Here is a 6,502-nt window from a genome sequence, read left to right as displayed (position 1 = left end):
TTTCTAAGCAAATATTGTATATGCGATCGATTGCGATTAATTCAATTAATTAATCTGCATACATGTAATTAAATCGATTGACAGCCCTAATATATATATAATATAACAAACACAGTATATATATATACCGTAAAAATACGTCATCTTAATTCGTTCAGTGACCATTTTTGCAAATCACAATTTTACGGCAATAGGTGGCAGAAAATGAACGTCTTTTATCTGTTTTGAGTGAGTCATTAAATCATTGAGGAAGCACAGAATTATTCACGACCATAAAGAGTGTAATTATACTTTATTAAAATTTGTGTGTCTTCAAATCCACTTGGAGACTTCAGCAGCAGCCCTGCATCTAGAATGGATACTTTAGGGGGGCAATGTCATACAAGAGAGGGGCCCATTCTAAGCTGGGGTGGGTGGTACGCGTGTGTGCTCTTGCATGTGTGTTGCGCGCGTGTCTTCTGTTGATGCATTGCTTAAAGGTTAGGGTTACTGCGATACAATTCTTCACTCATGCTTGGGGGAGCATAGGGATAATCTGGGGGGGGCCAAAGCGCACCCCATCACCCCCCTAGATCATCATGACAAAGCATAGCTGTCATTTTATTTTATGCTGTGAATGCCTATCAAGCTATATGAAAAGACAACAATATTATCCTATAAACAATCATAAATTGCAACATTTACTAATAACTCAACCACCCCCTTTTCTTCCCTTGTTATATGAGATTGCAGAACTAAATGAACAACATGCCTCCTCTCCTTCAGTCGGTCAACAGATGCTGATCATCACTTGTTCACGAATCATCTCGATGCAACTCAAATGACCAAATGGTAAAGTGGCAAATGGCAAAGACACAGATTTTTGGGGGGGCTGACATGAAATTTAGGGGGCCTGAAGCCCTCCATTGACTTAACCATTGGAGTGAGTTGGGGGCGGGACTATTTGTTTGTTTGATCAACAGCAGACAGGAGGTGTATTCAGAAAGCTGTTTGAAAACTGTTTATTTTTGCAATTCTATTTAGTGGCACTAGTGACGCAGAAATTACACACTTCTACTTTAATTAGCAAAAAGCATTTGCATAATAGCTTCATATTCGTTTACAATAAGATTTTGTCATATTTAAATTAGCTGTATTAAAATTCAGAGCTGAAGCGCACAATAAAATAATTTTGCAAAATTATCATCAAAATCCATCGCTTTCCATCATCGTTCATGTCGTGAACTCGTAATTATGATATATCTAATTATGACAGAGTAATCAGCTAATAATTGTGCCTGTATTTAACTTTTTAAATTTTTTTTATGTTTCTTAAGTGTCAGAGACATACTAGTCTCTTTAGATCATCTTAAAAGTAAACCCCACACTCCGCATTATTAGTATGTTACTCTGTTGGTTACTGAGGTTATCTTAATAAGTAAATGAATAAAGACAGTAGTTTAGCCTGTCCACATGAATGTTCAACTCGAACCCACCTCCTGAACTTCAGACAATTGTTTCCTTGTTCATCAACATTAACCTGTAATAAAAGTGAAGATGCGATTGCAACACAAACCTTTGGTATAGTAGGAGTCTATGTGTCCCACCCTGTACCTGTTTGACTAGTTTTCAAAGGAACATTTCCCTGTCTAGTGTTCGGCAGTAAAGGTGTGGCCAACCAGCAGGGATTAACATATATGGTGCCTATGATCAGAAGGAGTTACAGAATTTTGTAAAAGCTGGATATTTCTGCACTCCATCAATGTTTTTATTTCAAACTCAAGGTAATACACATAAATATATAATTATATGCAATATATATCAAATTTAAATTTGGTGTAGATTTTTAGTGTGTTTTTTTTTATACATTTATTTTCATATTGTTTAAATTAAAAGTGTAAAATGGAAATTTTGAGACTGGATAGATGGTAACAAGTATACTTAAGACTGCAGTTTAATCAACAGAAAGCAAGAAAAGAGAAAGAGTGAAAGATGGTGTGCAAAGAGGGTCAATCACACAACCCCAGATCACAGGAGAGCAACAAACATAAAATGACAAAACAAAACAGCATTGAAAAAACACTAAATTGTGAGTATAATATCAACACATTTATACTGTGCGGTGTATATGATGTGATTTTTTTTTTTTTGTTTGTTGACTGGGACACCAGTGGCCAGTACTCTATGTATGTGAAATTGTAGCTAAAACTGATACTTTTTTATTACAGATTAACATGCAGATAATTATAAGTAAACCATTCATATAGCCTAGGCTGATTTCCCAGAAAAGTGTATCTCTGTAGGCCTGTGGTGTTATCACATCATTGTTCTGTTTGAGTGTTTGACCGCCTGACAAAGCAACATTGAATCAACTGATGCAGTGAGTTCAGGACAATCTATTTGTTCGACCAATGGAAGACAATGTTTTAAAACAATGTTTAGTTTTGCAGTTCCTTTTGGTGAAACTAGACCTTACACACTTCTGGCCCTATTGCAAGATCGCAATGTCTTAAACATAAGTGGCATGGCCATGAATTTTGGTATTTCCATGCAAGTATGCACTAAGTCTAGGTGTAAGTGGGTTGACGAACCGTGCATGCAAAGAACAAGATATATAAAATGAAGACGGCCCATTCTAAAGACGCTGGTATCTGGTGAACATGAATATAGACCAATTGTATATTTTGTTATTTTTCTTAAATGTCAATTCTATGAAGCGCTCTTTATATACTGTGGTAAAGGGACTAATTGAATGTAGGCTCTTTAATTATAAAGAATTATAATTAATAATATTGATCTAATGTCACACAGCACAATGGCTAGTATTTACAGAAATTGTCAGGAACATAATTATATGTGTTATTTTAATTCAAGAATGCACTTTGATTGCAACTGCAGGTAAAATCCAAAAACTGTAAATGCACCGACTGAGTTTAGATTTTGTGCTGAGAATAAACAGAGTTCTCAGATGTCTAAAGCACAATGGGCAATTTCTTTGGGAAATTGTTCGAAAAGCCGGTCTGATGTACATTTTATGATTCATGACCTTAGTAGGTACAAACAAAATGAACACCTACTCCCGATCATGAGTAAATCCTACATGATGATCACACGGGAAGTCAGCATGCTGTTTCCCGAAAGTTCCGGTACCCTAGGATAGGCAACAGTAGTAGATTAAATAAAATAAGCATTTCTCTTCAATGTTTTACACCCTGTTTAGCTGAATACAATTCTTTCTACAACTGGCTTCTGGATATAAATGGATGTCACACTTGTGTATTTGCTCTGAAGCACTTACTGCTTTAGCCTCTGGGGCAGTGTTTTCAAATTTGGTCAATGTGTACCAATTATGGCTAAAGAAAAATCGGCACACACTTGCTGATTTCTATGTGAGATGCACGTCACGTCAGCGGGGAACACCGTGGAATGAATCCCATCATGACCAGGGAGTAATCACGATCGCATTATCAGTGACGGTTGTGCTATGGATGTTGTATTTTCAAAACCTAACTTTAACACCAATGGTTATGGTTAAGGTTAGGTATAGGTTTGGGTTGGGTTGTAGACTTTATAAACAGGCATTCCTCCTATGTGCCTGTACAGCAGAAAACAACTCACTTCGTGGACATTACACCCAGAAAATGTCGCTCACACAAGATCATACGCCCAAGAACACTTACCGCTTTGGCCACAAGTGACAGTGTTCTGAATTTCGGTAAGTATATGCCGATTTTAGATAAAGAAAAGTTGACCTACCCTTTCCGATCTTACTGTGAGATCAGCCAGGTAAATCGTAAATAAGACACAATTTTCTCGAGAGAAATAATAATAATAACAATAATTATAATGCCCTCTAACGTGACTGGCAGGACTGCTTTTTTATTTGATATAAGCTCTATTATTTAGATTTCATAATTTAGTATAGACATCGATAAATTGTGTTCAGTTTATGTAAAAAAAAACATAAATGAACACATCATGGGCAAGTGCATAAACAATACAATGGGAAAGAGTTGCAAGGGAAGTATATCACTTTACACAGTCTTGGATTTAATCTAAGTTTCTCCAGTGATGCTGGCGATGCACTCAACTGAACCAGAGAAAGTGGTGGACATCATTGTGTTGTGGCTTAATATTGTTGTGCTGTGGCTGTTCTGTTATTTTGTGTCTTAACGTTGTTGTGTTGTGGCTTTATTTCCATTGTGCTTTCAGCTTTTATATGATTTGCTCATTTTGTTGTGCCATGCACCCTTGGGCCACCATCAGTAAATGACATATTTCATATTACAAAAATGTATTGTAACTTGTCCCTCCTTTTCAAAGAAGCAAAAATCAAAGTTGAAGTGTGGCACTCTTACAATGGAAGTTAATGTGGCCAATGTTTGGGGTGTTTAAAGGCAGAAATGTGAAGCTTGAATCATTTTATAAAAGCACTTGGCAAAACTTGGCATGGCAAAGAAATTGTAAAATTGGATATAACTACACAGGAAAGATTAGCGAGCAATTTTATCACATTGTTTCCATTTTGTGGCTTAACTTTTCAATATTTTAACGTTTACAGGTAGGGAGCCATTCACTTCCAGTGTAAGTGCCTATATATATATATATATATATATTTTATACTATTTAACATCAGGAATTTGAACATGCCACCTGTTGTGAAACCTGCAGAAGTAAACTAATATGAAAAAGGAATGGAAGCTTTGAGTAGTTTTTAAAATCATTTTTAAAGACATTTCAATTCTGAATATGAATGTATTTCTTCAAGCTCAGTTCATTGATACAAACAGTGAAACGTTCCATTGCTGTTATACGAAATATCAACACATTTGGAACACCGCTCGTCCAATCAAATTAGTGGACCAGAACCAAATGTTGTGTATATGAAAATAATTCGATGTTTTCTTTTTGATTTCCAGTCTTTCATGATCATGGTGGACCAGTAAAATCTTATTCTGACATATTTGAGGTGGTCCCAGATGAGGTGAGATGTTTACAGTTCATGTTCAGAGAATAAACTAAGAAAAACTGACGTGTTTAACAGAAATAAACAAAGATATAGCAGAAATATGCCTGCCATTTTTGACTGGAACTATTATAATGATGAAAGATCACATTATATTCATCATTTTTATTTGATGTTTCTCCATAGAAAACTCCAGCACATTAAAGAATGAGAATGACGTCATGACTTCACCCAGTGGATGAATGTGGAACTGCTTGTAAAGTTTATGAACACGCTGGTGCTGATGAACTCCCAGTAGAGGATGATGGTGCCCATTGACTGCTGTTGATGAAGCTGTGAAGACATTTATTTGCTTGAATTATTTTGAATGTATTTAGTGTACTTTACAGTCACTTGTTTCCCAGCAAGGTGTGATGCACTCATGTGCTGACTGCATTTCTGTTGTTGTTTCGATTACTAGTCGATCTTTATGGGTTTTTCAATGGCTGAATTTTCAAATGTGAATCACAGATGAAGCTCTAGAGATGTTATAAATGTCAAAGGTGTTATAAAATGATGAAGGTGCATTGAAGCCGTGCAGCTCTGATATTGCCTTTATTGTCAAAGGCACTTTTTAAAGTCTGAAAATTTTACTAAATGTATTTTAACAGTAAAATCTGCTTATACGTTAGACATCTCTTCTTGCACTTACATACGTTTAAAAATAGTATTTGTGTTTTTTCAACACCACTATTGTCTTAAGCTTGCTCAATGTTTGTATTGCACTATTTTCAATAAAGGTACTTTTGAACTATATTTTTAAAGCTCTGCTCTTTACACATAAATCTGAATTGAAAATGTTTCTCTAATATTGTTATACTGTAAGGGGTCTGGAGATGCCCAAGAGGTGCTAGGGGGCCAAAGGAACATTTGAGAGAGAGAGAAAATATTTTATAAAATTTATTTTTTTAAAGCTGTTTGTAATAGATAACATGTTAACTTAAAATGTTAATTAAATATCTTGTTTATAAAGACTGGTTGGAATTCATGAGATTAATCATATATTATTTTATTTATAGCCCTAGATTTTAATAGTAAGAAATAATGACCAAATCTAAATGTTTATGTCTTTTACACACTTATATATTTATATATATATATACACACACACACACACACACACACAGTAGCTGCCATTAATTAGAATGGGGTGCTCGTAAAACATTAGTTACATTATCTGGGAGACTGGGGCTAGTTGTCACACAGGGAAGTTGTCTCATATATACATCTCAGTGACTAGTTTTGAGGCAAATGTACAATTACACTACTGTTTTTTTTCAATTATAGGTAAACTATATAATGAAAGTAGATTTAAATCAAAAGTTTAAACTGTGTCTTCATGATGTCAGCGTGTGGCAAGTCGGCATGTTTTATTGGGTCAAGTATGTCACATGCTTTAAATGGTATACACTTTTACAATTTATTAATTACACTATTTTTGTTTACCATTTAACGTAAACAAACTCTATTGGTTAAATCCATGTCTTCAGAAGCGATATGATAGGTGTGGGCGAGAAA

General features: G+C 35.1%; 1 long non-coding RNA gene across 1 annotated transcript; it reads left to right on the top strand.

Annotated features, from left to right (window-relative positions):
• Positions 1–1,621: 1,621 nt before the first annotated feature.
• LOC127636469 (uncharacterized) lies at positions 1,622–5,758 on the top strand. The gene is made up of 4 exons (XR_007969608.1): positions 1,622–1,763; positions 1,945–2,068; positions 4,899–4,963; positions 5,132–5,758. It is a non-coding gene; the product is annotated as an uncharacterized LOC127636469 (long non-coding RNA).
• Positions 5,759–6,502: the final 744 nt, after the last annotated feature.

This window comes from Xyrauchen texanus, chromosome 44 (genome assembly GCF_025860055.1).
Source record: "Xyrauchen texanus isolate HMW12.3.18 chromosome 44, RBS_HiC_50CHRs, whole genome shotgun sequence".
In the NCBI taxonomy this organism is placed as follows: Eukaryota; Metazoa; Chordata; class Actinopteri; order Cypriniformes; family Catostomidae; genus Xyrauchen; species Xyrauchen texanus.
This window is presented reverse-complemented; position numbering and strand designations above follow the sequence as displayed.